Genomic DNA, 9,488 nt, shown 5'->3' on the forward strand with positions numbered 1-9,488 from the left:
ACTGGGAGGACGTACATTATTGTTATTATTTTATAGTTTTGCCAATTCCAGTGAATTTGTAGACCGAGAAACGCAAAACAACGTATAATATACACAGCGCTGAACATGGTCCGCCATGTTCGGCCCGGAAGCTGAATACTAATCATAGCGACACGCGTACGTACACGTACACACACATATACACGCCAATGAACTGCTGTGAACACAAATGTGTTTCATGAATGCGTTGTATTTTTAAACAGTGGAAATGACAATCATAAGTAACAACATACATTTCGAAAAAATACCTAGTCGTATGAAGAAACAGAACAAATAAGCTTGTATTGTTATGCTCGTTCCGGGGCCGCGATGCCCAATAACGGAGTACATTATCAGTAATAATGTACAGCGATGACGTCACAAAATTCACTGGAATTGGTAATGCTATAATATAATACTCAATATACTATACTTATGTAGTCACAATTGGAGTCGTCATGGTAACAAGGTAATAATATTGAATTTGGAAAACAGGCGAGGCTGCTTTTATATTGGCTTCATTTCTTCATGATTTATGTTTAGGGACCCAAAAAAGTCATTTTCACCAATTATGTCTCTCTGTCTATATAGAGTATCTGAATTGACAAATTTGGCGTGACATTCTGGGGTAAAACAAAGTTAGGAACTTGTAATTTCTTTAAATAGTAACTCAGGATTGTTTTGTTAAAGAGATTAGGATCTCCTAAATTTCTTCAAGTTTGTTTCCCAGGAAACCTCTTGCCAGTGTACAGTGGGCCTCGTGAGTAAGATATTCCATTGTGCATATTAAACTCTATGATGTTTACATGTAACTATGCAGAGTTGGTGAAAATGACTCTTCTTGGTCTCCTAAACTTAAGCTAGCTAAGATACAATCGAGACTTGCCTGACAGAGAAAATTCGGTCGTTCTTTAACAGAAATTGGGACAACCTTTTTTTCAGAGTCACGAGGTTAGTGAAGGTGTATACAGACAAGAAATGAATACCAAAGTACACGACCGTGTCCGTCTATTGTCCTGTTCAGAGTATTTTTCTACTTCGGAGAATGTTTACCTTGTAAAGCCATAGCGATTATGACGTCACATCATTCGATCCCCCGATAGCCATTGCCTAGCTATATCATGACAGAAAAGAAAGTTTTGTGACGTCACTAGAAGCATTGTTCAGAAGGAAGGTCGATTCATAACGGATAGTCTGGATATAAAGCGGATTAACCGACAAAAACATTCTCAATTTAATAATATGTCATTGTCGAACAGATAAAATACATGTAATGTAATTTAAGTAAGGTAAACGACGTTCCGCAATGTTAGTACACTACTTAGGATTTTACATTTGTTTTGTTTTGTTTTGTTTTGTTTTGTTTTGTTTTGTTTTGTTTTGTTTTGTTTTGTTTTGTTTTGTTTTGTGATTCAATAGAAAGGCCTGGGTTGTGTCTTTGTAGGCACACGTATTTACACCAGACCATCTGAGTATTAATCATGTATCCAGAAGTATACTAATTCTTGGTTGCTCCTGGTCATACCTTAAACCTACACGAGCTGGAACTGGGATGGTTCTTTATTCATATTCATATTCAGATTCTTATTCATATTCAGATATGTATTGTATCTGTTGATTAATGGTCAATAATATCCGTAGGTGGTGTAGTGTTAAGTTTATATCTTGAGCGAAAGCTTGGTTTTGAATCTGGTACCATGGTAAAACTGCACTATTTTGTAGCTGTAGTATCGTTTTTCGATAATTAATGGTCGATCTTAACCATAACTATTGAAGTAACAGGTTTAAACGTAATCGCCGTTCAGGGTGCTGATTTTTGGGTGCGGTCCCAAAACTGTATACGGCTGCAAACAGGTTTATACGTAATCGCCGTTGAGGGTGCTGATTTGTGGGTGCGGACCTAAAACTATGTATACGGCTGCAAAAAATACGTTCACCCATAGGGTGTACGATATCACGAGTGTTAAGTTATTGTACCTATAAACAAAACAATGTTCAGTTAAATGCCGCTTTAAAACGACACAATCCCAGAAAGTAAGATAGACGAGATTTATCAGACGTGGTTTACAAATGCAAACGTATTTATGGTCTGTTACGACTGTTTGATTAATTCGCAAATATCAAAGGTGTACATGTGCTATATGGAAGAAATGAGTTACCACCCTAACAATGTATGCGTCCATGTCTTATTGACGAGTGTGATTCAAACTCAGCTGTTATGTTGTAACCATGGACACCTTAATAGTAAATACCTACATGTATGTATGTATGTACGCACATAGTTCAATTATGCCTGAATAATGGAACAAACAGAATCTATAGGATGGGTTTGGCAGCACGGAAAAAAATCTTGATGCAAAAGATTGTCTGATAATGAGTGTCGAAAAGTTTAGCTAATGATTCAGAACACTAGAAAAGCATTGCCAGTGGCAATTCAAAACAACACAGTTTTGGGGGAATGCAGTGGGTGGAAAAACATTATATTATCTCCCAAAATTTAGACTGGGGTCAAAATTTACGGCAGGTGGGCCTGGGGAGAAATGGGTGGGGAGCGCATGAAATAGATTGACGGTTTAAAGGAGGGGTGGGGGTGAAAATTCTGATGGTCTGAAAGAGGGCCCCGAAATATTTTGCTCATGACTTGAACCACACTAAACCTCAGAAACGGTCATTTACCGACTCGGAGTAGATTAAAAAAATTCTAGCTGCTTCACCGCAATACCTTCTGAAACATGCATTCAGTGATGAATTGGGTGACAGCGCGCCATGCGAATGTATTTGTGTATTCCTTCCTCTGTTTGTCTGTCTGTCTGTCTGTCTGTCTGTCTGTCTGTCTGTCTGTCTGTCTGTCTGTCTGTCTGTCTGTCTGTCTGTCTATCTAATCTCTATCTCTCTCTCTCTCTCTCTCTCTCTCTCTCTCTCTCTCTCTATATATCTCTTCTTTCTCTCCCCTTTCAAAATAGGTATTAAAGTGTAGGTAATATAGTCATACAGTTGTATAATAATTGGGTTCATTTCGGGGGGGGGGCATGAATATGGGTGGCTGCTAAATGTTTTCTTAACCAAAATAAGTATTCACCAGTCCCCCCCCCCCCCCCCCCCGTCGTAAACCCCAGCCTTAGTATCGAAGTAGATACAAATCATAACATAAAACCCCGGACGACTATTTTCTATAGCGGTCTGAGATAAAACATTCCTTAACTTGCCCATATCCAGTCACCTCCGATCCACAACCATCAATGAACCATGAACAACTTTATTCATGCGGAGCTCTGCTATAGAAACTATGATGAACACGGGCTTGACAGTCCCTGTCTGTGGTATGCGATCAATGTGATCAAGAGGTGTCACACAACTCGAGGTCAAATAGCACAGTGAACGCAAGGTGACACTTTAGTGGAAACGTTATCAACACACGATACACTTTGTAGGATTGTCAAAAGTGGAATTTCAGTAAGCACTTGTGATGAGAACAATATCTCCAAGATCATTATAAAGATATGCTTTTCATTTGTAACAAAGTATACATGTAAAAGACTGTTGAAAAGACAGTGCAACTGTATGGGAAGCCGTTCAGGCCAAACGTATTTTTTTATTTTAGCTCAACTGTATGAGGAACGAGGCACTTCTTATTCCTTTACTCATTCTCTGTCCGTCCCCGAGTTCTCTTCAACCTTTTTGTGAGTTTTTGAACACGTGTTCATTAGTTATGGCTCATGATGAACGGAGTGGTTGCATAATTTTACAATGACAAAATGCATGTTTTCAATGCATCGCGGTTAGCCTAATTCAATACCTGGGTATATGCATATATTGATACATAGTTACAATAAAGAAGATACTGTTTTTCTAAGGATTCAATCCTAGAGTTATCAAATCAATGGAACATGTAGATTTAATACATAGGACCATTCTTGTATTCTGAGCCAACTTTTTCATATAATAGTTCTGCCAGACAACACACCTAAACTCTTAAACCTATTCCCAACAGGGCTTTTAACTGTTTTTTTTTTTTAAATTTTATTTCCGACAGAAAACTAGAATTTGTGCAACCGTTTACAGTATAAAGAATATGACGGAGGGTCTATGCACGGACCGAGATCTGGATATCTACGATATTCCGAGCCATAACTGTTTCGTTTTTTGAACGGTGGATCATGATGCAGGGCATATGTTGACGAACTCCTGGCTAGGTCTAGAATTACGGCTTGTCTGTGTCTTGAATCCATGTTAGAGGTGTGTACTGTGGACGATAGCATTTGAGTTATGTTGATAGGGTGTTGTTGAGAGGGTTGGGACCTCAAAGCGATACACATGACAGCATAGTATAGGGCCAGGTATCGGTTTACGGGTGATGATATTTACCTCTGGCATGTACCAGGGCCAATGATTCATAGTCACCTGAGCATACCAAGGTGGTCGCCATTCGTGCTATGTAAACACAAAATACAATACAATACAAGCAAGGCAATACTTGGCTGACGTCAATAAAACACAACTTCGTGGGAATTGGCTTCAGCAACCCTGGAATGTCAATAAGGAGTGGAAAAATCACATTCATTAATATGCATTGAAACAACATTTTTCCCGAAAGGGATGTTCTAAAAATAAACACATGGCACATCATAGCAGTTTCTGCAGTTTCGAAGTCAAGAAGTGGCCCGGCTATTTGGTGAACTTGAAACTCTACAAATGGTACAGCTATCGGAGACTTGCCGACAGAGAATGGAATAAAATATATAGATTATTTATAAAAAGTTTAAAAACATCTTTAAGAAATTACTAAGCTATTTGGTGAATTCTACAAAATGGGCTCAGAATATACACTTACAAAAGTGTAGCTATCGAAGACTTACGAAAACACAGAATCAAAAAGCGTTATAACAAAAACTGTGTATACTAAACTTGTAATATTTCATGCCCATGGACAGTTTTTGATTTTTCCCTCTACTCCTTGGTAGGAATCCCGACTTACCACGAAATCTCTTTGTAATATATTGCGGGGTTTGATATATTGCGGGGTTGTCGGTGACCGAGTGGTTAAACAACTTGCCTCTTACAACTGCGGTCGTGGTTCGAACTCATTCAAGGTGTTTGGTAATTTAACACGTGTTGTAAGTGAGAAGAGTGTCGTTCAGTTTGATTCTACCGAACAACGCAAGTTTTAACGCAGGTTTTCCCCGGGTACTCCGGTTTCCTCCCTTATTAAACTCTGAACCCTCCTCCTGTTATTGGGCAATACATAGGCTATTGGATGGTTTATAAATAAATATCGACAAAAACATTTTAATACCAATGCCGACGGATTATAAGATTACGTGCTTCTGTTGGTAATTCGCCATATGATATAAAATATCCGTAATAACACGCTGCACGTCTTCAGTGATATCTTTCTTCAATTCCTGGTAAAAATCCGCGTTCAAAAGTTATATCTCTGCCTCAAAGTATGTATGTATGTATGTATGTATGTATGTATGTATGTATGTATGTATGTATGTATGTATGTATGTATGTATGTATGTAGGCTGGTTACATACATATACACACACCCTATTTATATTAACCTGGAATTCATATCTACTCAGGCTCTAGAATTGTTGCTTGACAAATGGGGTCAGACCACAAACTACCATTCTTTAAGGTATACTATATACACACTAGGAACACCAATCTCTTTGTTATAGGAAAGTAAAAGGGATCTGAATGTACTATTCAGATACTAGTGACACAAGACCAAAATAGAAACGAACAAAGTATATATCACCAAATGGTGAATGACTAAGCTATTTCAATTCACTACTATATGTACACTAAACACCTTTTATTTGGCTAAGACGGCTTACAGAGAGATGAGGGGAGAGATCAATAGTTCAATGTAGGATAAAAAAGGGTAATTCTTTTAAGGGAGGAGAAGTCAGTGCACATTTACTTCGAAATTTTGTAAGTTATTGAATCGCTGTTATCTGTTTTATCAAAGTGTCATCGCCCAAAAAAATTGTAACGTACCTGCCCCTCTCCCCTCCCCAATACCAATTCGAGAAAAATATATTCTTGGTTCGATCGACAAAGTTTTAGCGCAGTTCTGCTTTGTTAAGGATAACTACAGTCATTAATGTATGCAGCAATTGTACTGTGTGCAGGTCAGTTCAGGTCAGGTCAGTTCTGTATGTAGGGTAGCGCCAACCGCTGTTCTTCAGCTCTGGAAGTCCACATAAAAATTAAGGAAGCGTAAGCTTTGGAAGTTCACATAAAAGTAAGGAAGAGCCCGCTCTGGAAGTTCACGTAAAGTAAGGAAGAGTCAGCTGTGGAAGTTCATGTAAAAGTAAGGAAGAGTCAGCTGTGGAAGTTCATGTAAAAGTAAGGAAGAGTTACCCGTGGAAGTTCATGTAAAAGTAAGGAAGAGTCAGCTGTGGAAGTTCATGTAAAAGTAAGGAAGAGTTACCTGTGGAAGTTCACATAAAGTAAGGAAGAGTCAGCTGTGGAAGTTCATGTAAAAGTAAGGAAGAGTCAGCTGTGGAAGTTCACGTAAAAGTAAGGAAGAGTCAGCTGTGGAAGTTCACGTAAAAGTAAGGAAGAGTCAGCTGTGGAAGTTCATGTAAAAGTAAGGAAGAGTCAGCTGTGGAAGTTCATGTAAAAGTAAGGAAGAGTCAGCTGTGGAAGTTCATGTAAAAGTAAGGAAGAGTTACCTGTGGAAGTTCATGTAAAAGTAAGGAAGAGTCAGCTGTGGAAGTTCATGTAAAAGTAAGGAAGAGTTACCTGTGGAAGTTCACGTAAAGTAAGGAAGAGTCAGCTGTGGAAGTTCATGTAAAAGTAAGGAAGAGTTACCTGTGGAAGTTCACGTAAAGTAAGGAAGAGTCAGCTGTGGAAGTTCATGTAAAAGTAAGGAAGAGTTACCTGTGGAAGTTCACGTAAAGTAAGGAAGAGTCAGCTGTGGAAGTTCATGTAAAAGTAAGGAAGAGTCAGCTGTGGAAGTTCATGTAAAAGTAAGGAAGAGTCAGCTGTGGAAGTTCACGTAAAAGTAAGGAAGAGTCAGCTGTGGAAGTTCACGTAAAAGTAAGGAAGAGTCAGCTGTGGAAGTTCACGTAAAGTAAGGAAGAGTCAGCTGTGGAAGTTCACGTAAAAGTAAGGAAGAGTCAGCTGTGGAAGTTCATGTAAAAGTAAGGAAGAGTCAGCTGTGGAAGTTCATGTAAAAGTAAGGAAGAGTCAGCTGTGGAAGTTCATGTAAAAGTAAGGAAGAGTCAGCTGTGGAAGTTCATGTAAAAGTAAGGAAGAGTCAGCTGTGGAAGTTCATGTAAAAGTAAGGAAGAGTTACCTGTGGAAGTTCATGTAAAAGTAAGGAAGAGTCAGCTGTGGAAGTTCATGTAAAAGTAAGGAAGAGTTACCTGTGGAAGTTCACGTAAAGTAAGGAAGAGTCAGCTGTGGAAGTTCATGTAAAAGTAAGGAAGAGTTACCTGTGGAAGTTCACGTAAAGTAAGGAAGAGTCAGCTGTGGAAGTTCATGTAAAAGTAAGGAAGAGTTACCTGTGGAAGTTCACGTAAAGTAAGGAAGAGTCAGCTGTGGAAGTTCATGTAAAAGTAAGGAAGAGTCAGCTGTGGAAGTTCATGTAAAAGTAAGGAAGAGTCAGCTGTGGAAGTTCACGTAAAAGTAAGGAAGAGTCAGCTGTGGAAGTTCACGTAAAAGTAAGGAAGAGTCAGCTGTGGAAGTTCACGTAAAGTAAGGAAGAGTCAGCTGTGGAAGTTCACGTAAAAGTAAGGAAGAGTCAGCTGTGGAAGTTCATGTAAAAGTAAGGAAGAGTCAGCTGTGGAAGTTCATGTAAAAGTAAGGAAGAGTCAGCTGTGGAAGTTCATGTAAAAGTAAGGAAGAGTCAGCTGTGGAAGTTCATGTAAAAGTAAGGAAGAGTCAGCTGTGGAAGTTCATGTAAAAGTAAGGAAGAGTTACCTGTGGAAGTTCATGTAAAAGTAAGGAAGAGTCAGCTGTGGAAGTTCATGTAAAAGTAAGGAAGAGTTACCTGTGGAAGTTCACGTAAAGTAAGGAAGAGTCAGCTGTGGAAGTTCATGTAAAAGTAAGGAAGAGTTACCTGTGGAAGTTCACGTAAAGTAAGGAAGAGTCAGCTGTGGAAGTTCATGTAAAAGTAAGGAAGAGACAGCTCATTCTCAATCACATTTATGTCATCAACAGGTGGTTTTTTGAGAATAGAGCGCCATCAGCGATTGGCTTTACATCTTTCCATTACATCTTACATCTTACCATTCCCATCTCTGATAGCGACACTCAAGTGAAGTCATAGTAGTCGGGGTGGGGGTGGGGTTCCTATAGACTTCTGATATGATTAGCAAGTACATACTATATTTGTCTTGGGTGAATGGTTGCTATGATCATGGTTGTGATAATTTGTTTCAGAATGTACATTTTACGCTCTACCAATAATCATAGATTTTTCCCCACACTTACTTTGTTGATAAATCCTAAATTTACAAATATTGTTTGCATTAGTTTACTGCGATCATATGATAAACTTGTCAAAACTCCTACAATAAAGTTTGTTTTTTCCACTTTTCTTGACAAAGTGATAATCAATTATACAGCTTTCAATAAACATTTCAATTAAATCCTGCAAAATGACAAACTATAGCTTTAATACATGATGACAGATTGTGAGATATGTCTCGTTTCATTCTACCTTCAACAAGACAGAGATTGGCCGATGTATGAGGGCACCCTATACTTGCTCAAGTCTGAGCTTTTTTCATTTATTTATTTGAATAATGTTTTAACACAGGGGTCTTCTTTCATGTGATAATAATGACCAGAGTGAGTGATTGAATGTGAAACAGTTAACTACTACCTTGCTAGTAAAAGGGACAAATTCAAGAAAAAAGTTGGACATTTTCCTTTGCTTCCAAGGGACTGCTAGTCTAGAGAGCGCCCCAGCACAATGTTCCTTACAAGCTAATGATGAGCTGTATAGTTCACTGCCCAAAATGTGTGACTGGGTATGGTAAACTCCTTGATGTAACAAGGGTGGATATCAATAACCTCCAGATTCTAAACACCGATGTTGGGGATATAATACTCTTATTACATGCATACCAGGTGTCCATTATATGATGGGAAATACACATCACTTTTTAATATTGTGAACCATATACTGGGTTGTAAAGTGACAGGTTCCCTGAAATCACACGTTTAGAATCATATGTAAAGACCACAAGTGGATTAGCAAATATAACGATATATTTTTACTTCCAACACAAATCTAGATCTTAACCCCCTGTCCATCCTTCTATATCTGTCTTTCTACCTTATTTATTTATTTATTTATTTAATGGAATATCAACGGGAAAGCGTCCTATTTACAAGCTCCTTAAAAAAACTGAACAATTCAAGAACAAGACAAGTCTACACACACACACACACACACACACACACACACACACACACACACACACACACACACACACACAAACAAA

The sequence above is a fragment of the Glandiceps talaboti genome, chromosome 10 (assembly GCF_964340395.1).
Source record: "Glandiceps talaboti chromosome 10, keGlaTala1.1, whole genome shotgun sequence".
In the NCBI taxonomy this organism is placed as follows: domain Eukaryota; kingdom Metazoa; phylum Hemichordata; class Enteropneusta; family Spengelidae; genus Glandiceps; species Glandiceps talaboti.